Below are 13,813 nucleotides of genomic sequence, written 5' to 3'. Positions count from 1 at the left end.
TTCTTAAATTCCATATATATGTGTTAGCATACGGTATTTGTCTTTCTCTTTCTGACTTACTTCACTCTGTATGACAGACTCTAGGTCCATCCACCTCACTACAAATAGCTCAATTTCGTTTCTTTTTATGGCTGAGTAATATTCCATTGTATATATGTGCCACATCTTCTTTATCCATTCATCCGATGATGGACACTTAGGTTGCTTCCATCTCCTGGCTATTGTAAATAGAGCTGCAATGAACATTTTGGTACATGACTCTTTTTCAATTATGGTTTGCTCAGGGTATATGCCCAGTAGTGGGATTGCTGGGTCATATGGTAGTTCTATTTGTAGTTTTTTAAGGAACCTCCATACTGTTCTCCATAGTGGCTGTACCAATTCACATTCCCACCAGCAGTGCAAGAGTGTTCCCTTTTCTCCACACCCTCTCCAGCATTTATTGTTTGCAGATTTTTTGATGATGGCCATTCTGACTGGTGTAAGATGATATCTCATTGTAGTTTTGATTTGCATTTCTCTAATGATTAATGATGTTGAGCATTCTTTCATGTGTTTGTTGGCAGTCTGTATATCTTCTTTGGAGAAATGTCTATTTAGGTCTTCTGCCCATTTTTGGATTGGCTTGTTTGTTTTTTTGTTATTGAGCTGAATGAGCTGCTTATAAATTTTGGAGATTAATCCTTTGTCAGTTGCTTCATTTGCAAATATTTTCTCCCATTCTGAGGGTTGTCTTTTGGTCTTGTTTATGGTTTCCTTTGCTGTGCAAAAGCTTTGACGTTTCATTAGGTCTCATTTGTTTATTTTTGTTTTTATTTCCATTTCTCTGGGAAGTGGGTCAAAAAGGATCTTGCTGTGATTTATGTCATAGAGTGTTCTGCCTATGTTTCCCTCTAAGAGTTTAGTAGTTTCTGGCCTTACATTTAGGTCTTTAATCCATTTTGAGCTTATTTTTGTGTATGGTGTTAGGGAGTGATCTAATCTCATACTTTTACATGTACCTGTCCAGTTTTCCCAGCACCATTTATTGAAGAGGCTGTCCTTTCTCCACTGTACATTCCTGCCTCCTTTATCAAAGATAAGGTGACCATATGTGCATGTGTTTATCTCTGGTCTTTCTATCCTGTTCCATTGATCTATATTTCTGTTTTTGTGTCAGTACCATTCTGTCTTGATTACTGTAGCTTTGTAGTATAGTCTGAAGTCAGGGAGCCTGATGCCTCCAGCTCCGTTTTTCGTTCTCAAGATTGCTTTGGCTATTCGGGGTCTTTTGTGTTTCCATACAAATTGTGAAATTTTTTGTTCTAGTTCTGTGAAAAATGCCAGTGGTAGTTTGAGAGGGATTGCATTAAATATGTAGATTGCTTTGGGTAGTAGAGTCAGTTTCACAATGTTGATTCTTCCAATCCAAGAACATGGTATATCTCTCCATCTATTTGTATCATCTTTAATTTCTTTCATCAGTGTCTTATAATTTTCTACATACAGGTCTTTTGTCTCCTTAGGTAGGTTTATTCCTAGATATTTTATTATTTTTGTTGCAATGGTAAATGGGAGTGTTTTATTGAGTTCACTTTGAGATTTTTCATCATTAGTATATAGGAATGCCAGAGATTTCTGTGCATTAATTTTGTATCCTGCTACTTTACCAAATTCATTGATTAGCTCTAGTAGTTTTCTGGTAGCATCTTTTGGATTCTCTATGTAGAGTATCATGTCATCTGCAAACAGTGACAGCTTTACTTCTTTTCCGATTTGGATTCCTTTTATTCCTTTTTCTTCTCTGATTGCTGTGGCTAAAACTTCCAAAACTATGTTGAATAAGAGTGGTGAGAGTGGGCAACCTTGTCTTGTTCCTGATCTTAGTGGAAATGCCTTCAGCTTTTCACCATTGAGGATGATGCTGGCTGTGGGTTTGTCATATATGGCTTTTATTAGGTTGAGGAAAGTTCCCTCTATGCATACTTTCTGCAGGGTTTTTATCATAAATGGGTGTTGAATATTGTCGAAAGCTTCCTCTGCATCTATTGAGATGATCATATGGTTTTTCTCCTTCAATTTGTTAATATGGTGTATCATGTTGATTGATTTGCATATATTGAAGAATCCTTGCATTCCTGGAATAAACCCCACTTGATCGTGGTGTATGATCCTTTTAATGTGCTGTTGGATTCTGTTTACTAGTATTTTGTTGAGGATTTTTGCATCTATGTTCATCAGTGATATTGGCCTGTAGTTTTCTTTCTTTGTGACATCTTTGTCTGGTTTTGGTATCAGGGTGATGGTGGCCTCGTAGAATGAGTTTGAGGGTGTTCCTCCCTCTGCTATATTTTGGAAGAGTTTGAGAAGGATAGGTGTTAGCTCTTCTCTAAATGTTTGATAGAATTCACCTGTGAAGCCATCTGGTCCTGGGCTTTTGTTTGTTGGAAGATTTTTAATCACAGTTTCAATTTCAGTGCTTGTGATTGGTCTGTTCATATTTTCTATTTCTTCCTGATTCAGTCTTGGCAGGTTGTGCTTTTCTAAGAGTTTGTCCATTTCTTCCAGGTTGTCCATTTTATTGGCATAGAGTTGCTTGTAGTAATCTCTCATGATCTTTTGTATTTCTGCAGTGTCAGTTTTTACTTCTCCTTTTTCATTTCTAATTCTATTGATTTGAGTCTTCTCCCGTTTTTTCTTGATGAGTCTGGCTAATGGTTTATCAATTTTGTTTATCTTCTCAAAGAACCAACTTTTAGTTTTATTGATCTTTGCTATCGTTTCCTTCATTTCTTTTTCATTTATTTCTGATCTGATCTTTATGATTTCTTTCCTTCTGCTAATTTTGGGTTTTTTTTGTTCTTCTTTCTCTAATTGCTTTAGGTGCAAGGTTAGATTGTTTATTCGAGGTGTTTCCTCTTTCTTAAGGTAGGATTGTCTTGCTATAAACTTCCCTCTTAGAACTGCTTTTGCTGCATCCTGTAGGTTTTGGGTCGTCGTGTCTCCATTGTCATTTGTTTCTAGGTATTTTTTGATTTCCTCTTTGATTTCTTCAGTGATCACCTCGTTATTAAGTAGTGTATTGTTTAGCCTCCATGTGTTTGTATTTTTTACAGATCTTTTCCTGTAATTGATATCTAGTCTCATAGCATTGTGGTCAGAAAAGATACTTGATAGAATTTCAATTTTCTTAAATTTACCAAGACTTGATTTGTGACCCATGATATGATCTATCCTGGAGAATGTTCCATGAGCACTTGAGAAAAATGTGTATTCTGCTGTTTTTCGATGGAATGTCCTATAAATATCAATTAAGTCCATCTTGTTTAATGTATCATTTAAAGCTTGTGTTTCCTTATTTATTTTCATTTTGGATGATCTCTCCATTGGTGAAAGTGGGGTGTTAAAGTCCCCTACTATGAATGTGTTACTGTCGATTTCCCCTTTTATGGCTGTTAGTATTTGCCTTATGTATTGAGGTGCTCCTATGTTGGGTCCATAAATATTTACAATTGTTATATCTCCTTCTTGAATCGATCCATTGATCATTATGTAGTGTCCTTCTTTGTCTCTTGTAATAGTCTTCATTTTAAAGTCTATTTTGTCTGATATGAGAATTGCTACTCCAGCTTTCTTTTGGTTTCCATTTGCATGGAATATCTTTTTCCATCCCCTCACTTTCAGTCTGTATGTGTCTCTAGGTCTGAAATGGGTCTCTTGTAGACAGCATATATATGGGCCTTGTTTTTGTATCCATTCAACCAGTCTGTGTCTTTTGGTGGGAGCATTTAGTCCATTTACATTTAAGGTGATTAGTTCCTATTCCCATTTTCTTAATTGTTTTGGGTTTGTTATTGTAGGTCTTTTCTTTCTCTTGTGTTTCTTGCCTAGAGAAGGTCCTTTAGCATTTGTTGTAAAGCTGGTTTGGTGGTGCTGAACTCTCTCAGGTTTTGCTTGTCTGTAAAGGTTTTAATTTCTCCATCAAATCTGAATAAGATCCTTGCTGGGTAGAGTAATTTTGGTTGTAGGTTTTTCTCCTTCATCACTTTAAATATGTCCTGCCAGTCCCTTCTGGCTTGCAGAGTTTCTGCTGAAAGATCAGCTGTTAACCTTATGGGGATTCCCTTGTGTGTTATTTGTTGTTTTTCCCTTGCTGCTTTTAATATGTTTTCTTTGTATTTAATTTTTGACAGTTTGATTAATATGTGTCTTGGCGTGTTTCTCCTTGGATTTATCCTGTATGGGACTCTCTGTGCTTCCTGGACTTGATTGACTATTTCCTTTCCCATATTAGGGAAGTTTTCAACTGTAATCTCTTCAAATATTTTCTCAGTCTCTTTCTTTTTCTCTTTTTCTTCTGGAACCCCTATATCTTTGCCCATTTTTAAGTGGGTTATTTGTCTTGAGTTGTAAGAGTCTTTGTATAAGCTAGATGCAAGTCCCTTATCAGATATATGATTTGAAAATATTTTCTTCCATTCTTTGGGTTGTCTTTTCACTTTCCTGATAGTGTCTTTTGAAGCACAAAAGTTTGTAACTTTTAAGAAGTCTAATTTATCAATTATTTTTTGTTATTTGTGTTTTTGCTGTCATATCTAAGAATCCACTGCCAACTCTGAGGTTATGAAGATTTACTCCTATGTTTCCTTCTAAGAGTTTTATAATATTACCTCTTACGTTATGTCTTTGATTCATTTTGATTTAATTTATATAAATTGTATGAGGTAAGGATCTAACTTCGTTCTTTTGCATGTAGTTACATAGTTTTCCCAGCACCATTTGTTGAAAAGACTATTCTTTCCCTACTGAATGGTCTTGGCACCCTTAAAAAAATCAGTTGACCATAGACATATGACTTTATTTCTGGACTCTCAGTTCTATCCCATTGATCTATATGCTTATCCTTACACCATTATGACACTGTCTTGATTATCATTGCCTTGTAGTTAGTTTTGAAATTGAGAAGTACAAGTCCTCTTACTTTTTTCTTCTTTTCAAGATTGTTCTGGATATTCCAGGTCCCTTGAAATTCCATGTGAATTTTAAATCAAGCCATCAATTCCCACAAAAAGGTCAGTTGGGATTCTGATAGGAATTGCATTGAATCTGTAGAACGATCTGGAGAAAAATTGCCATTTTAACAATGTTAATTTAAGATCCAGTCTATGAACATGAGATATATTCCTCTTTATTTAGATGTCCATTCATTTCAGCAATGTTTTGTAGTTTTCAGAGTATAAGTTTTGCACTTCTTTTGTTAAATTTATTCCTGAATATTTTATTCCTTTTGATGCTATTTTAAATGAATGTATTTATTTTTGACCCCTTTCTTTCCCTATGAAACATGATGAGGCTGTCTGAAGCCTCCTAGATACAGATATTAAGTGCTGAGAGATATCAGGAATAAAATTGCTTAGTATGGCTTTTGTAGACAATGAACTCCTGACAACAGGGAAACAAAGCTGTGAAATAAACAGCTTCTTTAAACTCAAGATGGCTGGATTCAGAGACCAGAGTGCTAATCATTACTTCTGGGAACCACCTTAATGGTTAATTAACCACCTTAATTAAAAAGTCTCTTTCGTATGGTTCATGATATGATAAAACCCCATTTCTGAATGGAATTAATCATATTGACGGGGGTGTAATAACACAAAGTTAACAAGGCAAAGAGCATGACCCCTGCCCTTGTGATTCAAGTCCATTAGGTGGAATACTCCATAGAGGGAAAATAAATATAGCCCACACAGTGACAGTTTGAAGAAACTGCCTAATACTGACAGCATGATGACAGAGATAAGGTGGAAAGCATAAATAAAATTGAAATTTGTAATTTTAGGTGAATGGGACTTGAAGGTGCTGAATAGAAGAGAGTACCAGTCCATGTCTTTTCTATGTACAAGAGGTAGCTTGTGAACTAGATTAAGATACTGCCTATTTGTTCTCAGGATCAACGTGATAGTGAAATGTAAAGAAAAAGAAAAACTTTGTCAATGCCCTTAGCAACATGGGTCAGGCAAGGCTTTGAAAATTATTTGCTTTAGATGGACGTGTGCCTGTTTTGGTCTGTGGACATTAGAAATATACAAAGGCATGGCAGTGAGCATAGTGATTTTCAATAAAACTTTCTTCCCCGGTATAGTGGTAAGTGTGAATTTGTCACTGGGAAGACAGATATTGGGTTCATGTCAGATAAATCTATTACAAAAGTGAGAAGGAATTTGTTTGGAGCCCACATATCTTTTCATAGTCATTTTATGTATTTCCCAAAACAACAAAATAGAGCTAACAAATTCTTCTCATTCAATGGTCATGAAGTTAGTAAGACAGAGACTCTTAAATTATTTTTTGGCTCAAAATCCCACGGTATGTAAAATAAAATTTGTTCAACCTCTCACAGAGAGATGGCCCTGACACAAAGCTAACAACTGTAGAAACCATATCAGGGATTCACAAATACTGTTGGAGAACACAGACACGAGGCTGAGAACCCTCTACACTGAAGAGTCTCCTTTATGTTACAAGACATAATTTTAACTAATAAGCTTAACCATTACTAAACTGTAATTAAGTACAAAGTTGCTGAAGAAATATCATCTTTGAAATATGGCTATGTGAGTCATTAACCTCAATTTTGTAAATTAGGAGGCCAAAGTGCACCCATGCCTGAAGCTAAAATGCCAGTCAAACCAGTTCTTAGAGCGTCTCTCGCCTTTTTCAGAGGGATCATGGGTGTGGGTTTCTCACGGTACACATTTGGGACACTAGAATTAAACATATATAGGTCCTACACAGTGGAATGGAACCTTGTTCTTTTTCAACCAGAGGTTATTTCATTTACTTTTCAACCCCTACTCTAAGATCTCCACTGAGAAGAAGCCCTTGATTTGTGATATTCTCCCTTTCTTGTTGAAGAAGGTAGCATGCAAAAGGAGACAGATGCTAGACAACATTGGCTCTCTTAAGTCTTAATGATTATTCTGAATTCTGTGTTTTTACTGAGTGTTTACTACAATTTACATGTAGAGGTGGCACTTTCCTTTTCAAAGTCAAAGATAGCTCATAAATAACACTTAATTTAGGCTGTTCTGTTGCTTCTGAAAGACTAACAGGTGTAGCAAAGGAAATATAAAAGATTAATAACATATATAAGGAAAAATGATGGATTAATTGACCATCTACTTTATTGAGACTTTTAAATGGTGCCAAGAAAACAAAAGAGATGAAAGGATGCACTACAGGAACATATTATTTAAAGAACACACACCAGTTCGATTCATAAATGGGGTTAGTTTCTACTACATTAGTTTACATCATTTAAAGTGATTTAATAACCGACTACCTGGGCTTGGAGGATTAAGATAAGACTTAAACAGTTCACTTCTTCAAAAATACACATGCTAGCAGGCAGAATGCATGATAAATATAGAAGTAGTTTCATATAAGACATATAAACAAAGAAATATGGAAGCACTAATATTATTGTTGCATTTTCTTAAACAATGTTATGGCAAAGACACCATAAGCAGCACAGAAGGAGGGGAATGAAGGATGAACTTGAGGACTTTTCGAAGTAGGAGGCGTGGGGAGGCAACCTTTAAGAATGCACAGGATTTCAGGAGGTGAAGGACCTGAGAGTGACAACATTGGAGGAGCTAATAATCAATTCTACAGTTGAGGAACTCTACCTTGGCTTTCAGGACAGCAAATCAGCCAATCAGAGACTAATGATCCCCAAAACTGAAACAAATGAAAAGAAAAGAGACATGAGTGAAGGAGGCTCGTGGACTTCCCGGCCTCTGCCTTCCTAGAAATAGAATCTTCGGTGGGCTGACAGTGCCCGCGGTACTGAAACAGGAGCTGTCCACCATGTTGGGCCAGGTGCGGCCTTCCGCGCTGGAAGAGGAGCTGGGAACAGCACTCGCTGGGCTTCCGCAGACACTCCTGAGGGAGGTAAGGAAGAGCTCCCTGAAATAGCAAGTTTAGTTACTGGGTGTTACAGCAGCACGAGTCCCAAAAGCACCGAGAAGTGCATGCCAAGAAGACTTCTATCTTGGACTGTAGCCTATTGTTTGCAGTGTAGACCCTCCCTTGGTTTCAGTCTTCTACCAACTCAGTTCTATGCCCTCTACACACTCTAGATCTGTGATGTCCAATACTTTAGCCACTTGAGACATGTGACTATTAAGCACTTGGTCCTACTTGGGATGAGCTCTTACTGCAAAATACACACCAGACTTTGAAGATTTTGTATGAAAAAAAAAAACACGTGAAATATCACACTGTCAATTTTTAATATTGCTTACATGTTGAAATGATATTTTGGATATATTGGATTAAATAAAATACATCATTAAAATGAATTATGCTTGTCTCCTTTTACTTTTTAATATGACTACTAGAAAATTTTAAATTATGTCAGTGGCTCACATTTATTTCTATTGGAAATGTACTTCCTTACTTACATCCTCTGTTGCAGTTGCTGTAACTCTGGTTTTTGTTTCACTGTTCACCAGTGTGTTTTGGTTTTGGTTTTATTTTCCTTGTTTATAAGAAATTTCAGTGATTTAAAAGTAAAGAGAGAAGAACCCCTTCTAGAATCCTAAGCAGTATTTGGAAACCAGATCACAGGCTGATACTCCACAAAGCAAGATTCTGTGTAATGGTCAGTCCTGGCTCAGGATCTCTATTCCAGCCCCCAGAACCGAAGCTTCATTCTCCATGGGCTCCTACAGAAAGAAGTATCCAGAATGAGAGGAATTTCTGCTTATACTATCAACACTCTTCTCTAAGGTATCTTTTTGAACAAATTTTTATTTTTAAATTCTGTACATTGATGTCATGTGAGTCACTTTCCTCAGCTCTAAAGTCAGGAATTGTTTCCACAGAAGGGCCTTAACATTTCATTAGCTTTGACATTCCAGAATTCTATTAGTTTCTCAAAGCAACCCGTATGCTGAATGTGAGAGACAGCTTGATGAGAGATGATGAGTTTTGCAAAGAAAGAAGTTCATCCTCTGGAAGCCCAGGTCTTAGTAGACAAAACCAAGTCATGTTCATCAGGCGGACACTGCTCAGCAAAGAGGACTTGTCACAGCTCAGCATCACTGACCCATGTGACTTTGCAACTCAACGCTTTTTATTGTACTTCATTCCTCTAAACAGACACATGAAAGAGGAAGGAATCTGGTATTTAATCAATGAATATGGAAAGCACTGTGTTTAAGAAAAATTATTAGATGCATTCTTGGATGAGATGCACCAAAGTATGACAACTGCGCCAATCTCCACAAGAGAGGTGAGGACAAGTTCCATTAAACTGTCAGGGTAGTGATAATCAAATTTTCCTAGGAGTTCCTAGAAAGGTGCTCAGCTGTGGTTAGCATTCCTTTAACACTTTAATACATTAACCCAAACATGTTAATCATACAATGGGATTTTGCATCTGAATTCTGTGCCCAGAATGAGTCAAAACTTCACCTCATTTTAAGTCCCTCTCTCTTTACCACTGTCCTGGACCCCAAGACAAGTCAGTCTGGCATAATGTCGTCAACATTTTTGTCGGGTTACCCAAAAAATGGCTTAATTAATATCTTTAGTTATGTAGTGGTTTGCCTATTAATACCCAGTTTGGATTCGCAACCATAGCTATGAGTCTTGGCTTTCACTTGTATTTGATCCAAGATTTCGTGGAGTTTCCTTTTTTACGTGAACAAGGATGTACATGACTGCAGAAGAGCCCCAATAAGGGGAAAACGTTTCTGCCAAGTTTTTTCTTTAGAAAACGCTGCCTAGCAAGGAGGGTTTTGATTGCAGGAAGCAGGAAGGCATCACCAAAGCCTTGGCTCTTCTAGGGAAAATTACTTTAAAATAATAGTAGTAATTACCTAAAGATAATAATGGTTATAGAAAGACCCCACGCTGTTCGGGACGCAACCGGCGTGTTTCGTGGAGCTTTTCAGCGGCAACCATAAAGAGCCAGGTTGGAGAACAATCCAGTTTCTCTCTGTAAGGCAACAGCATTCTTCCCCAACTGGCTATGCCTCAATAGGGAAAGGTACCGTAGTCGGCAGGATTCGAACCTGCGCGGGGAAACCCCAATGGATTTCTAGTCCATCGCCTTAACCACTCGGCCACGACTACTTGACAAGGGAGTCCTTTCGTGGAAGTAGCTGTAGAGAACTTTGGCTCTCTTCAAAGTGTCACATTTTCTATCGGAAAATGTACTTGTATTAAGCAAAGTTTCTTACTCTTTGGCATCATTTAGACAAATATGCAGTTGTGGCAAGTAACGCCTCCTCCTCAGACTGGAATGACTCCTTATTCGGATGCTCTGACGGAAGGAGGCTAAGGCTTTTGATTTTGTATTTTGTCTCCTTTGATGTGCAGAAGCTTTTTAATTTGATACTCCCACTTGCTTTTTTTTGCCTTTGTTGCTTTTACTTGTGGCGTCAAATCCAAAAAATCATCACCAAGACCTATGTCAAGATTGAAATGAATTAAAGACTTGAATGAAGAATCTAAAACCATAAAACCATTGGAATGGGAGAAATATTTGCAAATCATATCTCTGATATGGGATTAATATCCAAAATATATAAAGAACTCATACAACTGAAAGGCAAGAAAACAATCCAATTTTAAAATGGGTAGAAGGTCTGAATAGATCTTTGTCTTCCAAAGAAGACGAACATATGGCCAACATGTACATGAAAAGCTGCTCGATGTCATTAATCATCAGACGAATGCAAATCAAAACCACAATGAGCTATCATCTCACACCTGTTAGGGTGGCTATTATCGAGAAAACAAGAAATAACAAGTGTTGGCAAGGATGGGGAGAAAAGGGACCTCTTGTGCACTGTTGATGGGAATGTAAGTTGGCGCAGCCACTATGCAAACTGTATGGAGGTTACACAAAAAATTAAAAATACAACTACCATATGATCCAGCAATTTCACTTCTGGATATTTATCTGAAGAAAATGAAAACACTAACTTGAAAATTATATCTGCACCCCCATGTTCATTGAAGCACTGTTTACAACAGCCAAGGTATAAAAACAACCTGTGTCCATCGACGGATGAAGGAATTAAACAGGTTATAGTATATATATATATATATATATATATATATATATATATGTACATATACACACAAACACATACACACACATATATAATGAAATATTATTCAGCCATAAAAAAGAATAAAATCTTGCCATCTAAGACAACATGGATGGACCTTGAGGGCATGATGCTAAGTGAAATAAGCCAGAGAGGAAAGACAAATACCAATCTAAAAAAAAAAAATAACAAGCTTATAGATACAGAGAACAGATGAGTGGTTGTCAGAGGTGAGGGCAGGGCCAGGGGAAGTGGGAGAAATGGAGGAAGGGGATCAAAAAGGTAAATAAATTAAAAAAAAAATTAGGGATGCATGTACTACCATCAAACCTTTCTACAGAGGACAGGTACTAGAGAGCTTCCCAAGGACCCTGGCACTCCCTCCACCCATCTGTTTCTCAGGGGGTTTTGTGAGGAAAGTGTCCTTTGAGCCCTCTAGGGAGATAATAGAGGGAGGATGAGTGGGTGTCACATGTGATAAATCCATTGCAAGTTTCCTGCATCTTTTAAGATATTGGATATCTTTCTCTACCTTATACCGAAGAAGTCTTGGCTTCTTTATTTACTGTAGTTCCACTGATTTCAGGTTGCAAGCAACCTACCAAGCACACTGTTATAATAACCCCCAGCTATTCTAGCTAACACACTAAATTCAGAGTCTCCATTAAGTGTACCCATATTAATAAATTTGATCGAATTCTACACTGTGTTTCTTTTTTCCTGACCTAGCACTCCCACACACATTACTCTGGTTTCTTTTGATATGAATTAGCATGATCTTGCAATTCTTTCAGTATGTAAAATAGCAATATATACTGATTCCCTGAGTCCTGTAGGCAGAGAGGAGTGGTAGAGGTGGGTCTTGAGAAAAATCAATATCCTCATACAAGATAACTGCTTCAGGTGAGATCTTTACCTGTTTTTAAAGCAAGGATAGGCTAGTGTTTGGGGATAGAGGATGGGCTGCTTCTGCTGGGAAGAAGAATGTTTTTAGGAAAGAAGCATCATTGTACTTGAATTTATCCAAAGAGACCAAAATGTCCCCTTTCCCCCATTCTGTCCTTTTCTTTCTTTCTTTTTCTTTCTTTCTTTCTTTCTTTCTTTCTTTCTTTCTTTCTTTCTTTCTTTCTTTTTTCTTCCTTTCCTTTGTTCGAAGGAGGAGGGGGGGAGAAGGGGGAGGGGGAGAAGGGGGAGGGGGAGAAGGGGGAGGAGGAGAGAAAAGAAAAGGGGGAGAGAGAGCTTTAGTATTTGTGGAGTGTCTTCCTTAAGCAAGGTACTTACTATGGTAAAGCATAGTAAAGAATGCCTTACCTTCTTTTACATATAAAGAGACTGAGGTACAGAGCAGTTATATATTTCAAAAATTACAGTTAGACATTCACAGAGTAAGAATTCAGTTCCAGAGTGTCTTCTTTTCCTGACCTACCATGCTGATTCCACTGTACTAATAGAAGCAGGAAGTGGCTCCCTGAGGACCCCACTGCCTACAACAATTGTTGACTTTGTTAGGTTGTTTCTCCATTTTTTGAGTTCAAGTTTTGGAGGTGAATTAGTAGATGTTTTATTATGGAGTCCTATGTTTAAAAATAGTGTTGTGGACATCCTTATTAGGAACTGGTGCCAGCTGAGGTTCGCTGTACCTATCAAATTTCCATGGCTTTATAAGTAAATGCACTAAGGGAAGGTGACAAAACGTGTACCTATAACAAAGGGTTTGAGGCCTCAGGGGTATACATCTACCAGGAAGCAGTCTCTGATAATAGCATCCACGCAGGGCTTTGCACAAATTGTATCATTGGTAGAAATGAAAATATGGCCTTTTCACAAACTCCTGAGGAGTTAAGATTTCAAATTACAATCAGGCAGTTGATGTCTTCATAAAATGCAGTATCAGTTAGGCTGAAGTATTAGCAACCACAATAACATAGCAAAGAAAGAAAAGGTGTCGACAGGTGGTTTTCCCCCTTTATTTTAGCAATTTGCTTTTCCAGATTGCTCAATAACATCTGCTGGTAATTGAAAATTCAGTTAGAAAAAAAAATAGACGCAATGAGAATAAAAATTCCAGCTATTAAGCATAGAGTGAAAATATCCTTCTGTGCTTTACATGCTGAAATACTATGAATCAGTTAAAGTGTGAATGGGTATTCAAGGGCTTCAATAATTAATAATTTGAGAAAACTGTTAATTTTATCTATATTTTATGCAATATTAATAATTAACAAAAATTGAATTAATTAATATAAGGAAATTAATATAATGAAAGCGTTCTTTAGCTAATAACAGTAGAAAGGACATCATACACTTTTATTCCCAACAAACGTTTATAAATATTCTCATTAGAATATAATGAGGAATAATAAGGATGTGATTGTATCTTAATTCTTTACTTCTAGAATATTTTAAAACAAATTTGAAAGCTATTTTCTGTTTTGGCTTTGAGTCTTTAAAGTTCTATTTGAAAATTCTTCCCATCTGGTTAAGATAATTTAAAAGCAGAATGTATACTTGGCCATTTTAAACTTTCACAAGGAAGAAAAACTCTAAAATTATGTATTATACCACGATAAATATTCATTTATTCACGTATATTAAAGTCTATAAAGAAAAGGTGAAATGTGAACCGCGGATTCCCAGCCAACTATCCCTAAAAGGAAAACTGGAAAGATAAGTAAATACATTTAAATGATTAGGTAGTAAAAGTTCTT

At 36.8% G+C, this 13,813-nt stretch overlaps 1 non-coding gene across 1 annotated transcript; it reads right to left on the bottom strand.

The window, feature by feature from the left end:
- Window positions 1-10,040: 10,040 nt before the first annotated feature.
- Window positions 10,041-10,122, bottom strand: TRNAS-AGA (transfer RNA serine (anticodon AGA)). The gene has a single exon. It is a non-coding gene; the product is annotated as a tRNA-Ser (tRNA).
- Window positions 10,123-13,813: the final 3,691 nt, after the last annotated feature.

The sequence above is a fragment of the Delphinapterus leucas genome, chromosome 10, assembly GCF_059928025.1.
Source record: "Delphinapterus leucas isolate spDelLeu-1000000601 "Yukka" chromosome 10, BTC_Dleu_Yukka2, whole genome shotgun sequence".
Lineage (NCBI taxonomy): Eukaryota > Metazoa > Chordata > Mammalia > Artiodactyla > Monodontidae > Delphinapterus > Delphinapterus leucas.
The sequence above is the reverse complement of the archived record's forward strand: the minus strand, read 5'-3'. Positions and strand labels throughout refer to the sequence as shown.